Raw genomic sequence first — 9534 nt, forward strand, 5'->3', positions numbered from 1 at the left:
CTTAAGCTGCAGGACAGAGACCTTTCTTCCTCCTCCACTTGTCCAGCCCGAGCCACTCCACTCCACAAAGATAGAGAAGCTCCATCCTCTCCATGGCGCCGAAGCAAGCCTAGGGGAGGTGCTGCCGAATTTTTTTCTCATTTCCGTGGGGACTTCACTCATCCAAAGTATTGTGAAGGTTAGCTACTTCATTCTCCATTCTTTTATTGTTGTTATGCTTTGTTTTATACTTTAGAGGGGGAGAAAAATGAGTTTGCTTATTAGAAAGAGGGAGAATGGAGAGGATTTGTATTTATACATGTTTTTGAGCTACAATGTGATGGATAGTTTGAATGTGAGAGAGAATGGAGAGTAAATGTGAGGTAGAATGGAGAGAACTTCAATTTTATGTATTAGGAAAAATTAGAATAAATGTGTTTTTAATATTTAGAAATTAGCCATAAAATTAAGGTAAATAAATTGTTAGTGTAATTTCATAGTTTAGTACTTTATAGAGGTACGTAATTAGTCATTTTTAGAATAAGTAAATTATGCGGGAAATATATAATTTTTTAATAGGTTAGTTATTTGCAAATATGAGCTAAATACATTGCGATACATAGAGATGGCTTCTGCTGCTGGAGGTAGTGGTGACTGTTGGGGTGATCATCGTTCCTCTCGCGGCAAGGGGAAAAACTATAGTTAGCTCTCATGATAAGCCGAAGAAAATGAGCACGTTGGAGAAAGCAATGCTTCATTATTTGTGAAGATCTCATGAAGATGTTGTTGCGGCGGGTCAGGAACCTCCTTTTGGTTGTCGTTATGTTCCACCACCAGTCCCGGGTGTTTCAGGTCCACTTAGTACTACTGTTGCAGGAGGTATAAATAAACCACGAGATGAGGCTGGGTCAGCGAAACTTTCATCTTCACCGCCCAAGGATACTTGAAGTCCTTCTAGATAGTACTTAGTGGATGATTTGTTGTACTGTATCATGTTGGTCTCAAATTTAAATTTATGTATTTTCATGTAAACTTTCAGCAACATTTGTGTATCATGTAGTGTATCCATTTCCATGCGTAATCCATTTTCATACGTAATATGATGCAGATGGACTGGCAATGGATGTATAACGCGGACAGACGGAGCAAGGTGTTTATTGATGGCTTATATAATTTTCTCAATGTGGCCAAAGAGAACACGCCAGAGAATGGGTTCATATGTTATCCATGCGCCCAATGCAGTAACAAGAAGGACTATTCAAAGGCTTCATGGGGGACTATTCATAGCCACTTGTTTAGACACGGTTTCACGCCTAACTATTTGGTTTGGACCAAACATGGTGAAAGAGGGGTTGTAATGGAAGACGATGGAGAGGAGGAGGATGATGACAACTTTCCAGACTGGGCTGCAGGCCAAGCTTTTGCAGATACTACAATAGGCGAGGCTGATGAAGATGAGTTTGCAGAAGACGACCCTACTGATGACCTTGGTCAGGTGCTAAGGGATGCACACAGAAATTGCCAAACTGACAAGGAAGCAGCAAAGTCGTAGTGCATGATAGATGATCACAAAAAATTATTGTACCCAGATTGCCAGTAGAGCCATAAAAAATTAGATACCACACTAGAATTTATGCAATGGAAGGCTAAAAATGGTGTGTCCGATAAGGCATTTCTGGGGATGTTGGAAATTGTCAAGAAGATTCTTCTCGAGAATAATGAATTTCCATCTACAACATATGAAGCTAAACGGATTATTTGCCCTCTGGGATTGGAGGTTCAGAAGATACACGCATGCCCTAATGATTGTATCCTCTATCACGGTGCTGAATACGAGAAAATGGATGCTTGTCCCATGTGCGAAGCACTGCAGTATAAGATCAGGCGAGATGATCCTGGTGATGTCGAGGGGCAGCCTCCCAGGAAGAGAGTTCCCGTGAAAGTGATGTGGTATTTACCTATAATACCACGCTTGAAGCGCTTGTTCAGGAACAAGGCGAATGCTAAGTTGATGCGATGGCACAAAGAAGAATGTAAGGAAGATAAGATGCTGAGACACCCCGCTGATGGGGCTCAGTGGAGATCAATTGATAGAGCAATTCTAGACTTTGAAAGTGATGCAAGGAACATAAGGTTTGGTTTAAGTACTGATGGATTCAATCCATTCGGTGAGTTGAGTAGTGGTCATAGTACCTTATGTATGTTCAACCTTCCTCCTTGGCTATGCATGAAACGGAAGTTCATTATGATATCGGCGCTTATCCAAGGCCCAAAACAACCCGGCAGCGACATTGACGTGTACCTAAGACCGTTGGTTGATGAACTTTTACAACTATGGAAGGAAGAAGGTGTACGTGTGTAGGATGAGGATAAACAAGAGATGTTTAACCTACGAGCATTGTTGTTCGTAATCATCAATGATTGGCCTGCACTGGATAACCTTTTGGGACAGACAAACAAGGGATATTGAGCCTGCACCCACTGCTTAGACGACACAGATAGCATATATTTGAAGCACTGTAAGAAGGTAGTCTATATGGGTCATCGTCGATTTCTCCCTGCTCACCACAAGCTGAGAGACAGCAAGATTCATTTCAAAGGGGCGCCAGAAACTAGTAAAAAACCTGCACACCGTAATGGAAAGCATATCTTTGAGATGATAAATGATGTAAGGGTAGTATTTGGAAAGGGTCTTGGTAGCCAACCTGTTCCGAACGACGATGACGGACATGCAGCCATGTGGATGAAGAAGTCAGTATTTGGGGAGCTAATAAAGCTACAGAACGATGTGGTGCAATGTCTTATCAGCTTTGAGTTGGTATTTCCACCATCCTTCTTCAATATTATGATGCACCTCCTGGTTCACCTAGTAAAAGAGATTAATATTCTCGGACTAGTATACCTGCACAATATGTTGTCTTTCGAGAGGTTCATGTCAGTCTAATAAACTATGTTCTTAATTGTGCCCGTCTAGAAGGAAGAATTGCCAAGGGATATGGAACAGTGGAGGTGATTGAGTTTTGTGTTGATTTTATTGACTCAATTGACTCGATTGGGGTTCCAACTTCACACCACAAGGGGAGGCTGCGGGGAATGCGCACCCTTGGAAGGAAAGTATGTTTGAGAAATGATGTTGATTTGTCCAACAAAGCACACTACACTGTTCTGCAACAGTCAACTTTTGTGGCTCTGTATATCGAGCAACACAAGCAGATGTTAGTTTCTAAAAACCCGACGAGATCCGATGCCTAGCTTATAACAAGCCACGTGGAAACTTTTCCCTCCTGGTTGCGCAAACAACTTATGGGTAACTCTAAGATTCATCCACAGCTTGCTTGGTTAGCCAGGGGACCTTCTTGCACAATTGTGAAATTCCAAGGCTACAACATAAATGGTTATACATTTGTTCGCATAGATGCCATAGATAGAAATAGTAGCATGGACTCGTATTATGGTTTCATAGAGGAGATATGGGAAATCGAGTACGGACTGTTGTGCATCCCTCTGTTTTGTTGCCAATGGGTGAAGCTTAATGGTGTAACCAAAGATCGGTATGGAATGACAATAGTGGACCTGAGAAAGACTGGATACAGTGATGAACCATTCGTACTTGCCAATGATGTGTATCAAGTTTTCTATGTGAAGGACATGCCTAGCAAACCCAAGAGAAATCCAGAAAAGCCATGGGAGCCAAAACGCCACATAGTTCTTCCAAGTAAAAGAAATGTCGTGGAAGTCAAGGACAAAACAGACCAATCAAATGATTATGATCAGATTGAAGGCAAGCCTCCATTCACTATTGTTGACCCTAGCATCTTGCTATCCGAAGAAGAGGCTCCATACTTACGGCGCGATCATGACCAAGGAACTTTTGTGAAAAAGAAGTTTTTTAACATTATATTGTAATGCGTTAAATTTGCTTCACATTTATGTAAAGTTACATTGTATGGTTCTATGATTTCATGTACTACTTGATACAATTTTTAATTTAATGTATCTATGATTTCATGTGTGTTTAAATTAGTTGAGGTGAAGATTTATTCTATCAATATAAATTTTTCGCTCGTTGAAATTATTTAATTGAATAATTTCTTGATGATAGTGATGCAGTAAAATAATTATTTTAGAAGCTAAAATAACTAGTATGGAATTAATGAGTCATTCAAACTTATTGTAAATATACTTGCTAATGTAATATATTTTTGCATGTTCGAAATATGTAAAGTTTTTAATTTTTACTTCATAAAATCTAGCGAAAACATGAAAAAAATCCATTTCCAAAAAAGAAGCGGGAGATGAAAAATGGGAGAGGGACCTTTTATCCTGGTTACAATATGGAATTGGGACAAAAGGGTACTTTTCAGTTCCCGCCTGGAACGTACCCATTTATCCTGGTTCCAATTACCAAACGAGATAAAAGCGGGGCCTTTTATCTCGAGTAAGTTAAAACCGGGATAAAAGGGTTGGCCTTTTATCCTGGTTGGTAATTGGAACCGGGATTAAAAGGCCTTTAGTCTCGGGTTCAATTACGAACCGGGATAAAAGTAACTGGCGTTTTCTACCCCCCGCACCCAACACTTAGCAAAATTTTCACCACGTCTCTAAGATCCTGCCCGTTCCGCCTCCCTCGCTGCCTCGTCTCCGTCCCCGTCGCCGGCTCCGCATCACGCCGCCATCTCTGTTCTCATATCCGGCCTCCATCCTCGTCGCCGCTGGTCTCCGTCCCCGTCACCGCCTCCTCTCCGTCCCTAGCCCATCGCCCCACCTCATCTCCATCCCCGTACGTTGCCGGCCACCCCCTCGTCGTCACCCCCATCGCCGTCGTTTTCTACCCTCCTCCCGCCGCAACCTCCTCTCCGTTGTCCCCGCCGCCTCTCGGGTCCGCTGAGGCCGCGACGACTCGCGAATCCTCATCTCCGGCGCCTCTACCTGTCCGCGTCGGTCTCCTCCTTGTCTCGGCGTGTGCACATTGCCGCCGCCGCACGCGTCTGCGGCCTCTCGCGTATCGTCCCCGCCACCATACATCCGCACGTGTAAAACTGCCCGATCCCCGCCGCCTCTTGCGCTACCACCCGTATGGCGGGCCCTTGCTGACGCAAGCTACTGACTTGCTGACGTAAGGGCTCTTTTTTATTTTTTCATAGTTAGAAAATTAATAGGAATTTTAGATTAAAAAAAGTGAATAGGAAATTACTAGAAATTTGGTAGAAATATAATGCTTGGAAATTAGAAGAAATTTGGTACAAATTCTTAGAAATTAACAAAAACACTTCAAATTTGGTAGAAATTCTTAAAATTTGTACGAGTGAGTAGAAATTTTCTAAAAATTCTGATAAATTAAGAGAAATTTGTATAAATAAACACTTCAATTTTGGTAGAATTTAGCAGGAATTAGTAGAAATTTGTATGGTTTCATGTTGTTCTATTAGTTGATGTATGTACCTTAACTATGATTTCATGTAACACATTAAAGACATTTCATGTAATTAAGTTTCATTCAAGTTTTTCTTATGTATTTCTTGTAAGTTTTCATGTAAGTTTAATTTCATGTATGGTTTCATGTGTATGTTTCAATCAGTTTTTTTCATGGTTGTTCTATGATTTCATTTATATACCTTAACGTACATCTAATTATGATTTCATGTGTGTTTAAAGTAGTTGAGATGGCAGACGACGAGAATGCAAGGTTCATGCTGGAGGACATTATTGTTGGTAGAGATATTGGCTCCAACCTTCACATTACGTACACCGAAGAAGAGGCTAACCTAGAGGACATGTACCTCAACATGTCCACTTATGGCAATGAAGAGCTCGAGCAAAACCTTGCCGCGGCAGAAGGTACCGACGAGGTATATATCATTTATAATGTTTTACCCCATCTAGAATGTCTTCTTCATTATTACTATGTACTAATTAATGAATCTTGAATTGTTAGCCCTCTGGATCGACGAACCCTAAGAAGACCCGAGTTCGTTCCATGGTGATGGATAGACAACAGAAGCTTCACATAACGGAAGTCACAGAAGAGGATAGGCCGATTGCTCCTAAAAAAGTGGCAACCAAGTATGTGAGTCAGATCGGGGTAATTGTAAGGGACAACGTGCCCATCAGCATCAGGGAATGGAGAGACAAAAGTAATAATCCATACGCGCTCCTGCAAACCAAAAAGAATATGCTGTGGGAAGATGTTAAGAAACATTTCACATTTTTGGATGGATATATTGAAAAGGATGTCAAAGCATGGACGCCAAAGAAGATGGCCACACAATTTCAAACATTCAAGAAGATGCTGGTGGCCAAGTACATTAAGCAGGACCTAACTCTGAAATTTAATGATCGGCCAAAGTTGAGGGACCACTGGGAGGCATTTGTCGACTACAAGAGGAGCGAATTAGGTATGCAAAAGGTCCAAACCAACATTTCAAATGCTAGTCAGAAGGAGAACCACCATCAGCTAGGGCAAGGTGGTTACAAAACAACAATGCCCAAATGTCGCAAGATGGAACAAGGGTTGATCGATTGGGGTATCGTACCAACAACTCATGAATGGCCCAATTGATCTAAAAATTGGTTTACGCTCATGGAGGCTAACTGAGCTAGAAGGATGGGACATTGATCTTGACTGAGGCAATACGTCTAAAGGCCGAACAACTTATCAAGAACATTGAAGATGCTAAGGCTGGGAGGTTGAAGGTGGATCGAGAAATTGATGAGCTCACATTGGCCCTCGGGAATCCTAAGCACCCAGGATGTGTCCAAGGGTAAGTTCAGTTTCAAAGGCGATAGAGACTCATACAGAAGCCGCAAGCAAAGAAGGGAACAGGTTGAGGAGAGCTGGCGGCACAAGCTAGAATCAAAAGTGCATTCTGTAGAACAAAGAATGCAGGACGAAGTCAATCGTCAAGTGGCCTTTCCAAATCAGGAGCACAACCCGATCCACAGGACGAGCAACAGTTCGCTATGGATTTCATCAGGGTATGCACCTCATGTGAGCTGCATATACCGATCGACAACCTGACCATTAAGGTATACTCTTATACATAATTAATATTTATGAAAAATCTTCTCAATCCATTAATCCATGTCTCGGGATTGGAGTTTAATAACATCTTTATTTTTGCTATATGTACAGGTGGCGTATGAGAGTGCCTTTCCAATCCTGGCAGTGCAGACAAGCCATGGCATAGAGCTTCCACCTGGCTACGCCAGTGTCGCTGTAGAGTAGCTCGCTGATAGGCAATACGAAGACTATGAGCTCTAGCTCCCGGGAGGTGATGGGGAAAAGACACTAGGAGATGCGGTTCAAGAAGGCATCATTCTATGGTGCAAATGCTACATCATCATCCCTGGCATGGAGGCAGCACCGTTCCCCGAAGAACCCTAGCCGCAATCGTCTCCTCAAAGGTCAAGACCGACTTCTCCACCACGGTCAGTTCCAGGACCGTCAGCACCGGGACCATCAGCACCGGGACCGTCACTATCGGGACTATCGATTCGTGCTCGATCAAGGTCTCCATCTCCACCACATCCTAGCAATGACGACGACAACAACACTCTTCCCCGATCACTAATGATGTCGGGACCAAGAGCAACCCCGAGCAAGGAACCTGCAGCCCGCACCACTTTAAGAAGTTGGGACCACCGCCTCCCAAGCCAACACAAAAAAAGAAGAAAACAAAGGAGCCTGAAGTGACTCCTGAGGAACGTTGGGATGCAATGACTCAAGAGGAATGATGGTTCGAAATCCAAGCAGAATGTAGGGAGTTGCTCAGGAAAAGGCTTGAAGAAAAACAAGCAAGGGAGATGAAACCACAGTCAGTAGATATAAATAAAAAAAGTTTTTTATTAAGATGTCAGAATCAGTCAAGAAGACGATAAGAGGAAAAAAAGGAAAGGAAAGTCTTTTTCAAGTGTGTTGTCAACCCCCGCCTCGCGCATCTATCAAAAAAAGACACTAAAAGGATAGCAACAATGCCCTTGGATCAACAAGAACAAATGTTAAAATTCATGGAAGAATCAGGTTTGGGACTTGATGCAAGTCTAGAGGAAGGTGACCTGCAAGCTGCACAACCAGTTCAACCAAAATGGACCTTTAAGCTAGGCGAGTCTCTAGTAAGGCTTGAGTTGGTAGGGAAGCTATCAAAAAAGATGTACGAATTCCATGAATGGTACATGAAGATGTCTGCCGACCAGACGTCGATGTTCGGCCTTAAGGTAAAACCGATAGATTTTTTCAGCGAAAGCGAGAAAGTCCTCTCGCTGGAATCCAAAGATATATATGAAGTGTACCATCAAGATGCTATAGACATCTCTCTCATCACCGCCTGGGCTCTATAAGTATCCATTTATCTATATGTAAATTTTGGATCATATCATTATTTTTTGTGTGTGCGTCGCCCTACTAACTTTGTTTTCCATTTTATGTAGGATGCTAATTCAGAAGTGCCGAGTAGAAGGATACTTCCATGTTGGCTTCATTAATCCATCCCTAGTTAACCAAGACCAGATATGAGGTTTTCCTGAGAAACCGTTGATGGAAGTATTCAATTTCCTAGACAAACAAGCTTCCAAGAGTTACATACTACTTCCATACAATTTCAAGTAAGTGTTTGTATATTGTCTATTTTCATTTTTTTTCCTTACCTGATTAATGTTAGTTAGCTCTAATATATATGAACATTTATGTACGCAGTTTCCACTATATCCTGATAATAATTGAGCCTGATAGAAGCCAGGTCACTGTATTAGATTCCTTGAGGAAACCACCAGCGGAGTACAAAGAGATTGAAGACATACTAAACTTGTAATAATTCTGGACCTTTATCTCAATGGAAAAGTTAGTTTCCTAAATTTTCGCCTAACTCTGTATCATTCATTATTTTAGTCATGGAGACAATTCATCAAGAAACGCAATAAAGGTGCATTCAAAGAACAACTTACATGAAACACAGACTTCCCGATACGTATGAAGTTTGCATATTTTGTAGATTAATTCTATATCACGAATATTTCATAACTTGTTTCTTTCCCCACTGAAGTGCTTAAGATAAAAACAAAGGAACAATCTATATTGCTACTACATCTGTGAGAACATGGACAATTTTGTGTCACACAAGGCTAGGTTGAGTATGTAAAATAAAACTATTAATAGTTAATTATTTTCTAGTTCCTTATATTTAATTGTTCGTGTAACATTATTCACATATTTCCAAATTAGAGATGCCTAATGTTCAACATAGCCTCGAGCAACACCTTCACGGGAAGATCATAGGAATTCATGTATATATACTAAGGATTGTACATATATATAGTAATTAATTGTATATGTACTAAGAATTTTACATATACTAAGAATTGTACATATAGTAATTGTATAAATACCAGTTCAATTCGTTTAAATACTAGTTTTATTTCATTATAAAAAAACTCACAACTCCTAAAGGGTAACTTGGGGTACGTGATGCATGAAATAAACTTGGAGTACGTGATGCATGAAATTACAGGCGCCATGCATGCAGGACTTTAGTCCCGGTTGTAACCTTTAGTCCCGGGTTG

The 9534-nt window shown here is 41.3% G+C and overlaps 1 pseudogene; it reads right to left on the minus strand.

Moving 5' to 3' along the window:
- The window catches only part of LOC101774957, a 17700-nt pseudogene that overhangs the window by 1798 nt on the left and 6368 nt on the right, over positions 1-9534 (minus strand).

The sequence above is a fragment of the Setaria italica genome, chromosome VIII, assembly GCF_000263155.2.
Source record: "Setaria italica strain Yugu1 chromosome VIII, Setaria_italica_v2.0, whole genome shotgun sequence".
Taxonomy (NCBI): domain Eukaryota; kingdom Viridiplantae; phylum Streptophyta; class Magnoliopsida; order Poales; family Poaceae; genus Setaria; species Setaria italica.